A 14,879-nucleotide genomic window follows, 5' to 3' on the forward strand; every position below is an offset into this window, starting at 1 on the left:
CCCGGATTCAGCAAATACCAGAGTCCAAAATGATGCAGGTTTATACTGTTAATTTTCAGTTTATCGTTACAGTTGGTGTTATTCCATGTCGGAAGGGACGCAGCTACAGCCAGTGGGGTAACTAGAGACAGGCAGGCAGCTATGTGCAACAAAGGTAGGCGTGTTGTTTTCATATGCAGATCTGAAATATTGTCTTATATGCAAGAGGAGGAGTGATGGGGGTTCAGGCAAAAGCCAGGCTATGGATTGCATTGCTAAATGCTCCATCAGAGTGCAATGGTCGCCTGTCCTTTTTTTAAGTGATGATGTGGGTTTAGCCTGTGCTGTATGTATGTATGGGTGGCTGACTGCCACCCACCCAGAGAGTGTATGGGAGGCTGGTTGGCTGCCAGCCTTCCTTCCATTCCTATGAGTAATGTGAGTGCTCATGAAGGGGACATGGTTGGGTCCACCCCTTTCCCGGTTATCCCCTCTAGGCCTTTTGGCTTAGATCAAGTGTAAAAAAAGAAAGGATCTTGCGACAGATCGCATCCTGAGGCACGTTTTTTTTTGTGTGAATACTTGCACTTGGGTGACTTGTGAGCACATACTGATACATACGTTCCCTATCTGGGGACCATAAATTAAATGGATTTTTGAGAAAGGGAGCTGATTTGGAAGCTTGTTTCTGTCGCACTATGCATTGACCCGATGTGGCAGTATCTTCGGGTAGTGAACAGTGCACCACCCCATTCCAGTGTTAAACAAGAAAGATTCTCATTTAATCCTCCGTGGGTGAGAATTTGAGTTTGAGAATTGGAGACCAAAATGATGAGTTGCACTGACTGGTTTATGAACGTCTATTCATTTAGCGTTTTAATGACCATGTTTGCACACTGATTGGTGTAAAAAAATAAAATAAAACTAAATAATAATAATCTAGCACACCTGTGCAGGTTTGACATGACATGAAAGGTAGCTGTCTTGTGGGTGGTGCTGAATCCTGTTAAATGACGTGAGGGTCTCATGCCTATACACAAGGGTGTGTCATTGCTGTTGCTTGACCATGCATTGGTTTCTGTGGTCAGTGAATGATAAAAACAAAATTTACCATCCATTGATGGATGGGAAATCCGCCATGAGGCATTTGTTTTTAGAAACTGCTGCTCACAACCAATGTTGCAATGGAGTGTCTCCATCTGCTGGTGGTATTGGAAAGGCATTAGTGCTATGACAGGGTCTGAAGAAGAAGAAGAAGACGGAAAAAAATATATATAAAAAGAAAAAGAGAGAGAGAGAGAGAGACTGACTTAGTGAGCGAGTGAGTGAGAGAGTGAGAGTGAGTGAGAGTGAGTGAGAGTGAGTGAGTGAGTGAGTGAGTGATTGAGTGAGTGAGTGAGAACAAATGAGTTAAAGCAAGTGAGTGAGAGAGATCGAATGAATGAAAGTCTGAATGACAGAAAGAAAAAAGGATGAAGAAAGAAGCATGAAGAAAAAAAAATGTATATGGAGTTGCTGACATGAGTGCAATCTACAAAGCCGTTGAGGCTGATCCTCATGGGAGGATTATTGCACCAGGACCCTTAGCACATTTAAAATGCCATTTAATGCCACGGGCTAGATGTAAACTGCAGATGACCATGTTGTGGTAGTTACCATGGATACCCAAGTGATGTGTGAGCTAACACATAGGCCCAACAGATTCCAAGAAGGCCAGAATCACCAGCGGCACCACCATCGATTGTCAGGTCACCTGGATTTAGCAAATACCAGAGTCCAAAATGATGCAGGTTTATACTGTTAATTTTCAGTTTATCGTTACAGTTGGTGTTATTCCATGTCGGAAGGGACGCAGCTACATCCAGTGGGGTAACTAGAGACAGGCAGGCAGCTATGTGCAACAAAGGTAGGCGTGTTGTTTTCATATGCAGATCTGAAATATTGTCTTATATGCAAGAGGAGGAGTGATGGGGGTTCAGGCAAAAGCCAGGCTATGGATTGCATTGCTAAATGCTCCATCAGAGTGCAATGGTCGCCTGTCCTTTTTTTAAGTGATGATGTGGGTTTAGCCTGTGCTGTATGTATGTATGGGTGGCTGACTGCCACCCACCCAGAGAGTGTATGGGAGGCTGGTTGGCTGCCAGCCTTCCTTCCATTCCTATGAGTAATGTGAGTGCTCATGAAGGGGACATGGTTGGGTCCACCCCTTTCCCGGTTATCCCCTCTAGGCCTTTTGGCTTAGATCAAGTGTAAAAAAAGAAAGGATCTTGCGACAGATCGCATCCTGAGGCACGTTTTTTTTTTTTTTGTGTGAATACTTGCACTTGGGTGACTTGTGAGCACATACTGATACATACGTTCCCTATCTGGGGACCATAAATTAAATGGATTTTTGAGAAAGGGAGCTGATTTGGAAGCTTGCTTCTGTCGCCCTATGCATTGACCCGATGTGGCAGTATCTTCGGGTAGTGAACAGTGCACCACCCCATTCCAGTGTTAAACAAGAAAGATTCTCATTTAATCCTCCGTGGGTGAGAATTTGAGTTTGAGAATTGGAGACCAAAATGATGAGTTGCACTGACTGGTTTATGAACGTCTATTCATTTAGCGTTTTAATGACCATGTTTGCACACTGATTGGTGTAAAAAAATAAAATAAAACTAAATAATAATAATCTAGCACACCTGTGCAGGTTTGACATGACATGACAGGTAGCTGTCTTGTGGGTGGTGCTGAATCCTGTTAAATGACGTGAGGGTCTCATGCCTATACACAAGGGTGTGTCATTGCTGTTGCTTGACCATGCATTGGTTTCTGTGGTCAGTGAATGATAAAAACAAAATTTACCATCCATTGATGGATGGGAAATCCGCCATGAGGCATTTGTTTTTAGAAACTGCTGCTCACAACCAATGTTGCAATGGAGTGTCTCCATCTGCTGGTGGTATTGGAAAGGCATTAGTGCTATGACAGGGTCTGAAGAAGAAGAAGAAGAAGAAGAAGAAGAAGACGGAAAAAAATATATATAAAAAGAAAAAGAGAGAGAGAGAGAGAGAGAGAGACTGACTTAGTGAGCGAGTGAGTGAGAGAGTGAGAGTGAGTGAGAGTGAGTGAGTGAGTGATTGAGTGAGTGAGTGAGTGAGTGAGAACAAATGAGTTAAAGCAAGTGAGTGAGAGAGATCGAATGAATGAAAGTCTGAATGACAGAAAGAAAAAAGGATGAAGAAAGAAGCATGAAGAAAAAAAAATGTATATGGAGTTGCTGACATGAGTGCAATCTACAAAGCCGTTGAGGCTGATCCTCATGGGAGGATTATTGCACCAGGACCCTTAGCACTTTTAAAATGCCATTCAATGCCACGGGCTAGATGTAAACTGCAGATGACCATGTTGTGGTAGTTACCATGGATACCCAAGTGATGTGTGAGCTAACACATAGGCCCAACAGATTCCAAGAAGGCCAGAATCACCAGCGGCACCACCATCGATTGTCAGGTCACCCGGATTTAGCAAATACCAGAGTCCAAAATGATGCAGGTTTATACTGTTAATTTTCAGTTTATCGTTACAGTTGGTGTTATTCCATGTCGGAAGGGACGCAGCTACAGCCAGTGCGGTAACTAGAGACAGGCAGGCAGCTATGTGCAACAAAGGTAGGCGTGTTGTTTTCATATGCAGATCTGAAATATTGTCTTATATGCAAGAGGAGGAGTGATGGGGGTTCAGGCAAAAGCCAGGCTATGGATTGCATTGCTAAATGCTCCATCAGAGTGCAATGGTCGCCTGTCCTTTTTTTAAGTGATGATGTGGGTTTAGCCTGTGCTGTATGTATGTATGGGTGGCTGACTGCCACCCACCCAGAGAGTGTATGGGAGGCTGGTTGGCTGCCAGCCTTCCTTCCATTCCTATGAGTAATGTGAGTGCTCATGAAGGGGACATGGTTGGGTCCACCCCTTTCCCGGTTATCCCCTCTAGGCCTTTTGGCTTAGATCAAGTGTAAAAAAAGAAAGGATCTTGCGACAGATCGCATCCTGAGGCACGTTTTTTTTTTTTTGTGTGAATACTTGCACTTGGGTGACTTGTGAGCACATACTGATACATACGTTCCCTATCTGGGGACCATAAATTAAATGGATTTTTGAGAAAGGGAGCTGATTTGGAAGCTTGCTTCTGTCGCCCTATGCATTGACCCGATGTGGCAGTATCTTCGGGTAGTGAACAGTGCACCACCCCATTCCAGTGTTAAACAAGAAAGATTCTCATTTAATCCTCCGTGGGTGAGAATTTGAGTTTGAGAATTGGAGACCAAAATGATGAGTTGCACTGACTGGTTTATGAACGTCTATTCATTTAGCGTTTTAATGACCATGTTTGCACACTGATTGGTGTAAAAAAATAAAATAAAACTAAATAATAATAATCTAGCACACCTGTGCAGGTTTGACATGACATGACAGGTAGCTGTCTTGTGGGTGGTGCTGAATCCTGTTAAATGACGTGAGGGTCTCATGCCTATACACTAGGGTGTGTCATTGCTGTTGCTTGACCATGCATTGGTTTCTGTGGTCAGTGAATGATAAAAACAAAATTTACCATCCATTGATGGATGGGAAATCCGCCATGAGGCATTTGTTTTTAGAAACTGCTGCTCACAACCAATGTTGCAATGGAGTGTCTCCATCTGCTGGTGGTATTGGAAAGGCATTAGTGCTATGACAGGGTCTGAAGAAGAAGAAGAAGAAGACGGAAAAAAATATATATAAAAAGAAAAAGAGAGAGAGAGACTGACTTAGTGAGCGAGTGAGTGAGAGAGTGAGAGTGAGTGAGAGTGAGTGAGAGTGAGTGAGAGTGAGTGAGAGTGAGTGAGTGAGAGTGAGTGAGTGAGTGAGTGAGTGATTGAGTGAGTGAGTGAGTGAGAACAAATGAGTTAAAGCAAGTGAGTGAGAGAGATCGAATGAATGAAAGTCTGAATGACAGAAAGAAAAAAGGATGAAGAAAGAAGCATGAAGAAAAAAAAATGTATATGGAGTTGCTGACATGAGTGCAATCTACAAAGCCGTTGAGGCTGATCCTCATGGGAGGATTATTGCACCAGGACCCTTAGCACTTTTAAAATGCCATTCAATGCCACGGGCTAGATGTAAACTGCAGATGACCATGTTGTGGTAGTTACCATGGATACCCAAGTGATGTGTGAGCTAACACATAGGCCCAACAGATTCCAAGAAGGCCAGAATCACCAGCGGCACCACCATCGATTGTCAGGTCACCCGGATTTAGCAAATACCAGAGTCCAAAATGATGCAGGTTTATACTGTTAATTTTCAGTTTATCGTTACAGTTGGTGTTATTCCATGTCGGAAGGGACGCAGCTACAGCCAGTGGGGTAACTAGAGACAGGCAGGCAGCTATGTGCAACAAAGGTAGGCGTGTTGTTTTCATATGCAGATCTGAAATATTGTCTTATATGCAAGAGGAGGAGTGATGGGGGTTCAGGCAAAAGCCAGGCTATGGATTGCATTGCTAAATGCTCCATCAGAGTGCAATGGTCGCCTGTCCTTTTTTTAAGTGATGATGTGGGTTTAGCCTGTGCTGTATGTATGTATGGATGGCTGACTGCCACCCACCCAGAGAGTGTATGGGAGGCTGGTTGGCTGCCAGCCTTCCTTCCATTCCTATGAGTAATGTGAGTGCTCATGAAGGGGACATGGTTGGGTCCACCCCTTTCCCGGTTATCCTCTCTAGGCCTTTTGGCTTAGATCAAGTGTAAAAAAAGAAAGGATCTTGCGACAGATCGCATCCTGAGGCACGTTTTTTTTTGTGTGAATACTTGCACTTGGGTGACTTGTGAGCACATACTGATACATACGTTCCCTATCTGGGGACCATAAATTAAAATGATTTTTGAGAAAGGGAGCTGATTTGGAAGCTTGTTTCTGTCGCCCTATGCATTGACCCGATGTGGCAGTATCTTCGGGTAGTGAACAGTGCACCACCCCATTCCAGTGTTAAACAAGAAAGATTCTCATTTAATCCTCCGTGGGTGAGAATTTGAGTTTGAGAATTGGAGACCAAAATGATGAGTTGCACTGACTGGTTTATGAACGTCTATTCATTTAGCGTTTTAATGACCATGTTTGCACACTGATTGGTGTAAAAAAATAAAATAAAACTAAATAATAATAATCTAGTACACCTGTGCAGGTTTGACATGACATGAAAGGTAGCTGTCTTGTGGGTGGTGCTGAATCCTGTTAAATGACGTGAGGGTCTCATGCCTATACACAAGGGTGTGTCATTGCTGTTGCTTGACCATGCATTGGTTTCTGTGGTCAGTGAATGATAAAAACAAAATTTACCATCCATTGATGGATGGGAAATCCGCTATGAGGCATTTGTTTTTAGAAACTGCTGCTCACAACCAATGTTGCAATGGAGTGTCTCCATCTGCTGGTGGTATTGGAAAGGCATTAGTGCTATGACAGGGTCTGAAGAAGAAGAAGAAGAAGAAGAAGAAGACGGAAAAAAATATATATAAAAAGAAAAAGAGAGAGAGAGAGAGAGACTGACTTAGTGAGCGAGTGAGTGAGAGAGTGAGAGTGAGTGAGAGTGAGTGATTGAGTGAGTGAGTGAGTGAGAACAAATGAGTTAAAGCAAGTGAGTGAGAGAGATCGAATGAATGAAAGTCTGAATGACAGAAAGAAAAAAGGATGAAGAAAGAAGCATGAAGAAAAAAAATGTATATGGAGTTGCTGACATGAGTGCAATCTACAAAGCCGTTGAGGCTGATCCTCATGGGAGGATTATTGCACCAGGACCCTTAGCACTTTTAAAATGCCATTCAATGCCACGGGCTAGATGTAAACTGCAGATGACCATGTTGTGGTAGTTACCATGGATACCCAAGTGATGTGTGAGCTAACACATAGGCCCAACAGATTCCAAGAAGGCCAGAATCACCAGCGGCACCACCATCGATTGTCAGGTCACCCGGATTTAGCAAATACCAGAGTCCAAAATGATGCAGGTTTATACTGTTAATTTTCAGTTTATCGTTACAGTTGGTGTTATTCCATGTCGGAAGGGACGCAGCTACAGCCAGTGGGGTAACTAGAGACAGGCAGGCAGCTATGTGCAACAAAGGTAGGCGTGTTGTTTTCATATGCAGATCTGAAATATTGTCTTATATGCAAGAGGAGGAGTGATGGGGGTTCAGGCAAAAGCCAGGCTATGGATTGCATTGCTAAATGCTCCATCAGAGTGCAATGGTCGCCTGTCCTTTTTTTAAGTGATGATGTGGGTTTAGCCTGTGCTGTATGTATGTATGGGTGGCTGACTGCCACCCACCCAGAGAGTGTATGGGAGGCTGGTTGGCTGCCAGCCTTCCTTCCATTCCTGTGAGTAATGTGAGTGCTCATGAAGGGGACATGGTTGGGTCCACCCCTTTCCCGGTTATCCCCTCTAGGCCTTTTGGCTTAGATCAAGTGTAAAAAAAGAAAGGATCTTGCGACAGATCGCATCCTGAGGCACGTTTTTTTTTTTGTGTGTGAATACTTGCACTTGGGTGACTTGTGAGCACATACTGATACATACGTTCCCTATCTGGGGACCATAAATTAAATGGATTTTTGAGAAAGGGAGCTGATTTGGAAGCTTGCTTCTGTCGCCCTATGCATTGACCCGATGTGGCAGTATCTTCAGGTAGTGAACAGTGCACCACCCCATTCCAGTGTTAAACAAGAAAGATTCTCATTTAATCCTCCGTGGGTGAGAATTTGAGTTTGAGAATTGGAGACCAAAATGATGAGTTGCACTGACTGGTTTATGAACGTCTATTCATTTAGCGTTTTAATGACCATGTTTGCACACTGATTGGTGTAAAAAAATAAAATAAAACTAAATAATAATAATCTAGCACACCTGTGCAGGTTTGACATGACATGACAGGTAGCTGTCTTGTGGGTGGTGCTGAATCCTGTTAAATGACGTGAGGGTCTCATGCCTATACACAAGGGTGTGTCATTGCTGTTGCTTGACCATGCATTGGTTTCTGTGGTCAGTGAATGATAAAAACAAAATTTACCATCCATTGATGGATGGGAAATCCGCCATGAGGCATTTGTTTTTAGAAACTGCTGCTCACAACCAATGTTGCAATGGAGTGTCTCCATCTGCTGGTGGTATTGGAAAGGCATTAGTGCTATGACAGGGTCTGAAGAAGAAGAAGAAGAAGACGGAAAAAAATATATATAAAAAGAAAAAGAGAGAGAGAGAGAGAGACTGACTTAGTGAGAGAGTGAGAGTGAGTGAGAGTGAGTGAGTGATTGAGTGATTGAGTGAGTGAGTGAGTGAGTGAGAACAAATGAGTTAAAGCAAGTGAGTGAGAGAGATCGAATGAATGAAAGTCTGAATGACAGAAAGAAAAAAGGATGAAGAAAGAAGCATGAAGAAAAAAAAATGTATATGGAGTTGCTGACATGAGTGCAATCTACAAAGCCGTTGAGGCTGATCCTCATGGGAGGATTATTGCACCAGGACCCTTAGCACTTTTAAAATGCCATTCAATGCCACGGGCTAGATGTAAACTGCAGATGACCATGTTGTGGTAGTTACCATGGATACCCAAGTGATGTGTGAGCTAACACATAGGCCCAACAGATTCCAAGAAGGCCAGAATCACCAGCGGCACCACCATAGATTGTCAGGTCACCCGGATTTAGCAAATACCAGAGTCCAAAATGATGCAGGTTTTTACTGTTAATTTTCAGTTTATCGTTACAGTTGGTGTTATTCCATGTCGGAAGGGACGCAGCTACAGCCAGTGGGGTAACTAGAGACAGGCAGGCAGCTATGTGCAACAAAGGTAGGCGTGTTGTTTTCATATGCAGATCTGAAATATTGTCTTATATGCAAGAGGAGGAGTGATGGGGGTTCAGGCAAAAGCCAGGCTATGGATTGCATTGCTAAATGCTCCATCAGAGTGCAATGGCCGCCTGTCCTTTTTTTAAGTGATGATGTGGGTTTAGCCTGTGCTGTATGTATGTATGGGTGGCTGACTGCCACCCACCCAGAGAGTGTATGGGAGGCTGGTTGGCTGCCAGCCTTCCTTCCATTCCTATGAGTAATGTGAGTGCTCATGAAGGGGACATGGTTGGGTCCACCCCTTTCCCGGTTATCCCCTCTAGGCCTTTTGGCTTAGATCAAGTGTAAAAAAAGAAAGGATCTTGCGACAGATCGCATCCTGAGGCACGTTTTTTTTTGTGTGAATACTTGCACTTGGGTGACTTGTGAGCACATACTGATACATACGTTCCCTATCTGGGGACCATAAATTAAATGGATTTTTGAGAAAGGGAGCTGATTTGGAAGCTTGCTTCTGTCGCCCTATGCATTGACCCGATGTGGCAGTATCTTCGGGTAGTGAACAGTGCACCACCCCATTCCAGTGTTAAACAAGAAAGATTCTCATTTAATCCTCCGTGGGTGAGAATTTGAGTTTGAGAATTGGAGACCAAAATGATGAGTTGCACTGACTGGTTTATGAACATCTATTCATTTAGCGTTTTAATGACCATGTTTGCACACTGATTGGTGTAAAAAAATTAAATTAAACTAAATAATAATAATCTAGCACACCTGTGCAGGTTTGACATGACATGACAGGTAGCTGTCTTGTGGGTGGTGCTGAATCCTGTTAAATGACGTGAGGGTCTCATGCCTATACACAAGGGTGTGTCATTGCTGTTGCTTGACCATGCATTGGTTTCTGTGGTCAGTGAATGATAAAAACAAAATTTACCATCCATTGATGGATGGGAAATCCGCCATGAGGCATTTGTTTTTAGAAACTGCTGCTCACAACCAATGTTGCAATGGAGTGTCTCCATCTGCTGGTGGTATTGGAAAGGCATTAGTGCTATGACAGGGTCTGAAGAAGAAGAAGAAGAAGAAGAAGAAGAAGAAGAAAACGGAAAAAATATATATAAAAAGAAAAAGAGAGAGAGAGAGAGACTGACTTAGTGAGCGAGTGAGTGAGAGAGTGAGAGTGAGTGAGTGAGTGAGAACAAATGAGTTAAAGCAAGTGAGTGAGAGAGATCGAATGAATGAAAGTCTGAATGACAGAAAGAAAAAAGGATGAAGAAAGAAGCATGAAGAAAAAAAAATGTATATGGAGTTGCTGACATGAGTGCAATCTACAAAGCCGTTGAGGCTGATCCTCATGGGAGGATTATTGCACCAGGACCCTTAGCACTTTTAAAATGCCATTCAATGCCACGGGCTAGATGTAAACTGCAGATGACCATGTTGTGGTAGTTACCATGGATACCCAAGTGATGTGTGAGCTAACACATAGGCCCAACAGATTCCAAGAAGGCCAGAATCACCAGCGGCACCACCATCGATTGTCAGGTCACCCGGATTTAGCAAATACCAGAGTCCAAAATGATGCAGGTTTATACTGTTAATTTTCAGTTTATCGTTACAGTTGGTGTTATTCCATGTCGGAAGGGACGCAGCTACAGCCAGTGGGGTAACTAGAGACAGGCAGGCAGCTATGTGCAACAAAGGTAGGCGTGTTGTTTTCATATGCAGATCTGAAATATTGTCTTATATGCAAGAGGAGGAGTGATGGGGGTTCAGGCAAAAGCCAGGCTATGGATTGCATTGCTAAATGCTCCATCAGAGTGCAATAGTCGCCTGTCCTTTTTTTAAGTGATGATGTGGGTTTAGCCTGTGCTGTATGTATGTATGGGTGGCTGACTGCCACCCACCCAGAGAGTGTATGGGAGGCTGGTTGGCTGCCAGCCTTCCTTCCATTCCTATGAGTAATGTGAGTGCTCATGAAGGGGACATGGTTGGGTCCACCCCTTTCCCGGTTATCCCCTCTAGGCCTTTTGGCTTAGATCAAGTGTAAAAAAAGAAAGGATCTTGCGACAGATCGCATCCTGAGGCACGTTTTTTTTTGTGTGAATACTTGCACTTGGGTGACTTGTGAGCACATACTGATACATACGTTCCCTATCTGGGGACCATAAATTAAATGGATTTTTGTGAAAGGGAGCTGATTTGGAAGCTTGCTTCTGTCGCCCTATGCATTGACCCGATGTGGCAGTATCTTCGGGTAGTGAACAGTGCACCACCCCATTCCAGTGTTAAACAAGAAAGATTCTCATTTAATCCTCCGTGGGTGAGAATTTGAGTTTGAGAATTGGAGACCAAAATGATGAGTTGCACTGACTGGTTTATGAACGTCTATTCATTTAGCGTTTTAATGACCATGTTTGCACACTGATTGGTGTAAAAAAATAAAATAAAACTAAATAATAATAATCTAGCACACCTGTGCAGGTTTGACATGACATGACAGGTAGCTGTCTTGTGGGTGGTGCTGAATCCTGTTAAATGACGTGAGGGTCTCATGCCTATACACAAGGGTGTGTCATTGCTGTTGCTTGACCATGCATTTGTTTCTGTGGTCAGTGAATGATAAAAACAAAATTTACCATCCATTGATGCATGGGAAATCCGCCATGAGGCATTTGTTTTTAGAAACTGCTGCTCACAACCAATGTTGCAATGGAGTGTCTCCATCTGCTGGTGGTATTGGAAAGGCATTAGTGCTATGACAGGGTCTGAAGAAGAAGAAGACGGAAAAAAATATATATATATAAAAAGAAAAAGAGAGAGAGAGAGAGAGAGAGAGAGAGAGAGAGAGACTGACTTAGTGAGCGAGTGAGAGAGTGAGAGTGAGTGAGAGTGAGTGAGTGAGTGAGAACAAATGAGTTAAAGCAAGTGAGTGAGAGAGATCGAATGAATGAAAGTCTGAATGACAGAAAGAAAAAAGGATGAAGAAAGAAGCATGAAGAAAAAAAAATGTATATGGAGTTGCTGACATGAGTGCAATCTACAAAGCCGTTGAGGCTGATCCTCATGGGAGGATTATTGCACCAGGACCCTTAGCACATTTAAAATGCCATTCAATGCCACGGGCTAGATGTAAACTGCAGATGACCATGTTGTGGTAGTTACCATGGATACCCAAGTGATGTGTGAGCTAACACATAGGCCCAACAGATTCCAAGAAGGCCAGAATCACCAGCGGCACCACCATCGATTGTCAGGTCACCCGGATTTAGCAAATACCAGAGTCCAAAATGATGCAGGTTTATACTGTTAATTTTCAGTTTATCGTTACAGTTGGTGTTATTCCATGTCGGAAGGGACGCAGCTACAGCCAGTGGGGTAACTAGAGACAGGCAGGCAGCTATGTGCAACAAAGGTAGGCGTGTTGTTTTCATATGCAGATCTGAAATATTGTCTTATATGCAAGAGGAGGAGTGATGGGGGTTCAGGCAAAAGCCAGGCTATGGATTGCATTGCTAAATGCTCCATCAGAGTGCAATGGTCGCCTGTCCTTTTTTTAAGTGATGATGTGGGTTTAGCCTGTGCTGTATGTATGTATGGGTGGCTGACTGCCACCCACCCAGAGAGTGTATGGGAGGCTGGTTGGCTGCCAGCCTTCCTTCCATTCCTATGAGTAATGTGAGTGCTCATGAAGGGGACATGGTTGGGTCCACCCCTTTCCCGGTTATCCCCTCTAGGCCTTTTGGCTTAGATCAAGTGTAAAAAAAGAAAGGATCTTGTGACAGATCGCATCCTGAGGCACGTTTTTTTTTTTGTGTGAATACTTGCACTTGGGTGACTTGTGAGCACATACTGATACATACGTTCCCTATCTGGGGACCATAAATTAAATGGATTTTTGAGAAAGGGAGCTGATTTGGAAGCTTGCTTCTGTCACCCTATGCATTGACCCGATGTGGCAGTATCTTCGGGTAGTGAACAGTGCACCACCCCATTCCAGTGTTAAACAAGAAAGATTCTCATTTAATCCTCCGTGGGTGAGAATTTGAGTTTGAGAATTGGAGACCAAAATGATGAGTTGCACTGACTGGTTTATGAACGTCTATTCATTTAGCGTTTTAATGACCATGTTTGCACACTGATTGGTGTAAAAAAATAAAATAAAACTAAATAATAATAATCTAGCACACCTGTGCAGGTTTGACATGACATGACAGGTAGCTGTCTTGTGGGTGGTGCTGAATCCTGTTAAATGACGTGAGGGTCTCATGCCTATACACAAGGGTGTGTCATTGCTGTTGCTTGACCATGCATTGGTTTCTGTGGTCAGTGAATGATAAAAACAAAATTTACCATCCATTGATGGATGGGAAATCCGCCATGAGGCATTTGTTTTTAGAAACTGCTGCTCACAACCAATGTTGCAATGGAGTGTCTCCATCTGCTGGTGGTATTGGAAAGGCATTAGTGTTATGACAGGGTCTGAAGAAGAAGAAGAAGAAGAAGACGGAAAAAAATATATATAAAAAGAAAAAGAGAGAGAGAGAGAGACTGACTTAGTGAGCGAGTGAGTGAGAGAGTGTGAGTGAGTGATTGAGTGAGTGAGTGAGAACAAATGAGTTAAAGCAAGTGAGTGAGAGAGATCGAATGAATGAAAGTCTGAATGACAGAAAGAAAAAAGGATGAAGAAAGAAGCATGAAGAAAAAAAAATGTATATGGAGTTGCTGACATGAGTGCAATCTACAAAGCCGTTGAGGCTGATCCTCATGGGAGGATTATTGCACCAGGACCCTTAGCACTTTTAAAATGCCATTCAATGCCACGGGCTAGATGTAAACTGCAGATGACCATGTTGTGGTAGTTACCATGGATACCCAAGTGATGTGTGAGCTAACACATAGGCCCAACAGATTCCAAGAAGGCCAGAATCACCAGCGGCACCACCATCGATTGTCAGGTCACCCGGATTCAGCAAATACCAGAGTCCAAAATGATGCAGGTTTATACTGTTAATTTTCAGTTTATCGTTACAGTTGGTGTTATTCCATGTCGGAAGGGACGCAGCTACAGCCAGTGCGGTAACTAGAGACAGGCAGGCAGCTATGTGCAACAAAGGTAGGCGTGTTGTTTTCATATGCAGATCTGAAATATTGTCTTATATGCAAGAGGAGGAGTGATGGGAGTTCAGGCAAAAGCCAGGCTATGGATTGCATTGCTAAATGCTCCATCAGAGTGCAATGGTCGCCTGTCCTTTTTTTAAGTGATGATGTGGGTTTAGCCTGTGCTGTATGTATGTATGGGTGGCTGACTGCCACCCACCCAGAGAGTGTATGGGAAGCTGGTTGGCTGCCAGCCTTCCTTCCATTCCTATGAGTAATGTGAGTGCTCATGAAGGGGACATGGTTGGGTCCACCCCTTTCCCGGTTATCCCCTCTAGGCCTTTTGGCTTAGATCAAGTGTAAAAAAAGAAAGGATCTTGCGACAGATCGCATCCTGAGGCACGTTTTTTTTTGTGTGAATACTTGCACTTGGGTGACTTGTGAGCACATACTGATACATACGTTCCCTATCTGGGGACCATAAATTAAATGGTTTTTTGAGAAAGGGAGCTGATTTGGAATCTTGCTTCTGTCGCCCTATGCATTGACCTGATGTGGCAGTATCTTCGGGTAGTGAACAGTGCACCACCCCATTCCAGTGTTAAACAAGAAAGATTCTCATTTAATCCTCCGTGGGTGAGAATTTGAGTTTGAGAATTGGAGACCAAAATGATGAGTTGCACTGACTGGTTTATGAACGTCTATTCATTTAGCGTTTTAATGACCATGTTTGCACACTGATTGGTGTAAAAAAATAAAATAAAACTAAATAATAATAATCTAGCACACCTGTGCAGGTTTGACATGACATGACAGGTAGCTGTCTTGTGGGTGGTGCTGAATCCTGTTAAATGACGTGAGGGTCTCATGCCTATACACAAGGGTGTGTCATTGCTGTTGCTTGACCATGCATTGGTTTCTGTGGTCAGTGAATG

The 14,879-nt window shown here is 43.4% G+C and overlaps 9 pseudogenes; all 9 read left to right on the forward strand.

The window, feature by feature from the left end:
* The first annotated feature begins 465 nt into the window (after positions 1-465).
* LOC130289640 (U2 spliceosomal RNA) lies at positions 466-729 on the forward strand (annotated as a pseudogene).
* Positions 730-2,196: 1,467 nt separating this feature from the next.
* On the forward strand, positions 2,197-2,465 carry LOC130288625 (U2 spliceosomal RNA; annotated as a pseudogene).
* A 1,478-nt stretch (positions 2,466-3,943) lies between these two features.
* On the forward strand, positions 3,944-4,211 carry LOC130288492 (U2 spliceosomal RNA; annotated as a pseudogene).
* A 1,502-nt stretch (positions 4,212-5,713) lies between these two features.
* On the forward strand, positions 5,714-5,977 carry LOC130289729 (U2 spliceosomal RNA; annotated as a pseudogene).
* Positions 5,978-7,433: 1,456 nt separating this feature from the next.
* LOC130289628 (U2 spliceosomal RNA) lies at positions 7,434-7,701 on the forward strand (annotated as a pseudogene).
* A 1,452-nt stretch (positions 7,702-9,153) lies between these two features.
* Positions 9,154-9,417, forward strand: LOC130285916 (U2 spliceosomal RNA; annotated as a pseudogene).
* A 1,441-nt stretch (positions 9,418-10,858) lies between these two features.
* On the forward strand, positions 10,859-11,122 carry LOC130288697 (U2 spliceosomal RNA; annotated as a pseudogene).
* Positions 11,123-12,570: 1,448 nt separating this feature from the next.
* LOC130288769 (U2 spliceosomal RNA) lies at positions 12,571-12,836 on the forward strand (annotated as a pseudogene).
* Positions 12,837-14,271: 1,435 nt separating this feature from the next.
* On the forward strand, positions 14,272-14,535 carry LOC130289939 (U2 spliceosomal RNA; annotated as a pseudogene).
* The last annotated feature ends 344 nt before the right edge of the window (positions 14,536-14,879 follow it).

Source organism: Hyla sarda, chromosome 8 (assembly GCF_029499605.1).
Source record: "Hyla sarda isolate aHylSar1 chromosome 8, aHylSar1.hap1, whole genome shotgun sequence".
NCBI classification, from domain to species: Eukaryota; Metazoa; Chordata; class Amphibia; order Anura; family Hylidae; genus Hyla; species Hyla sarda.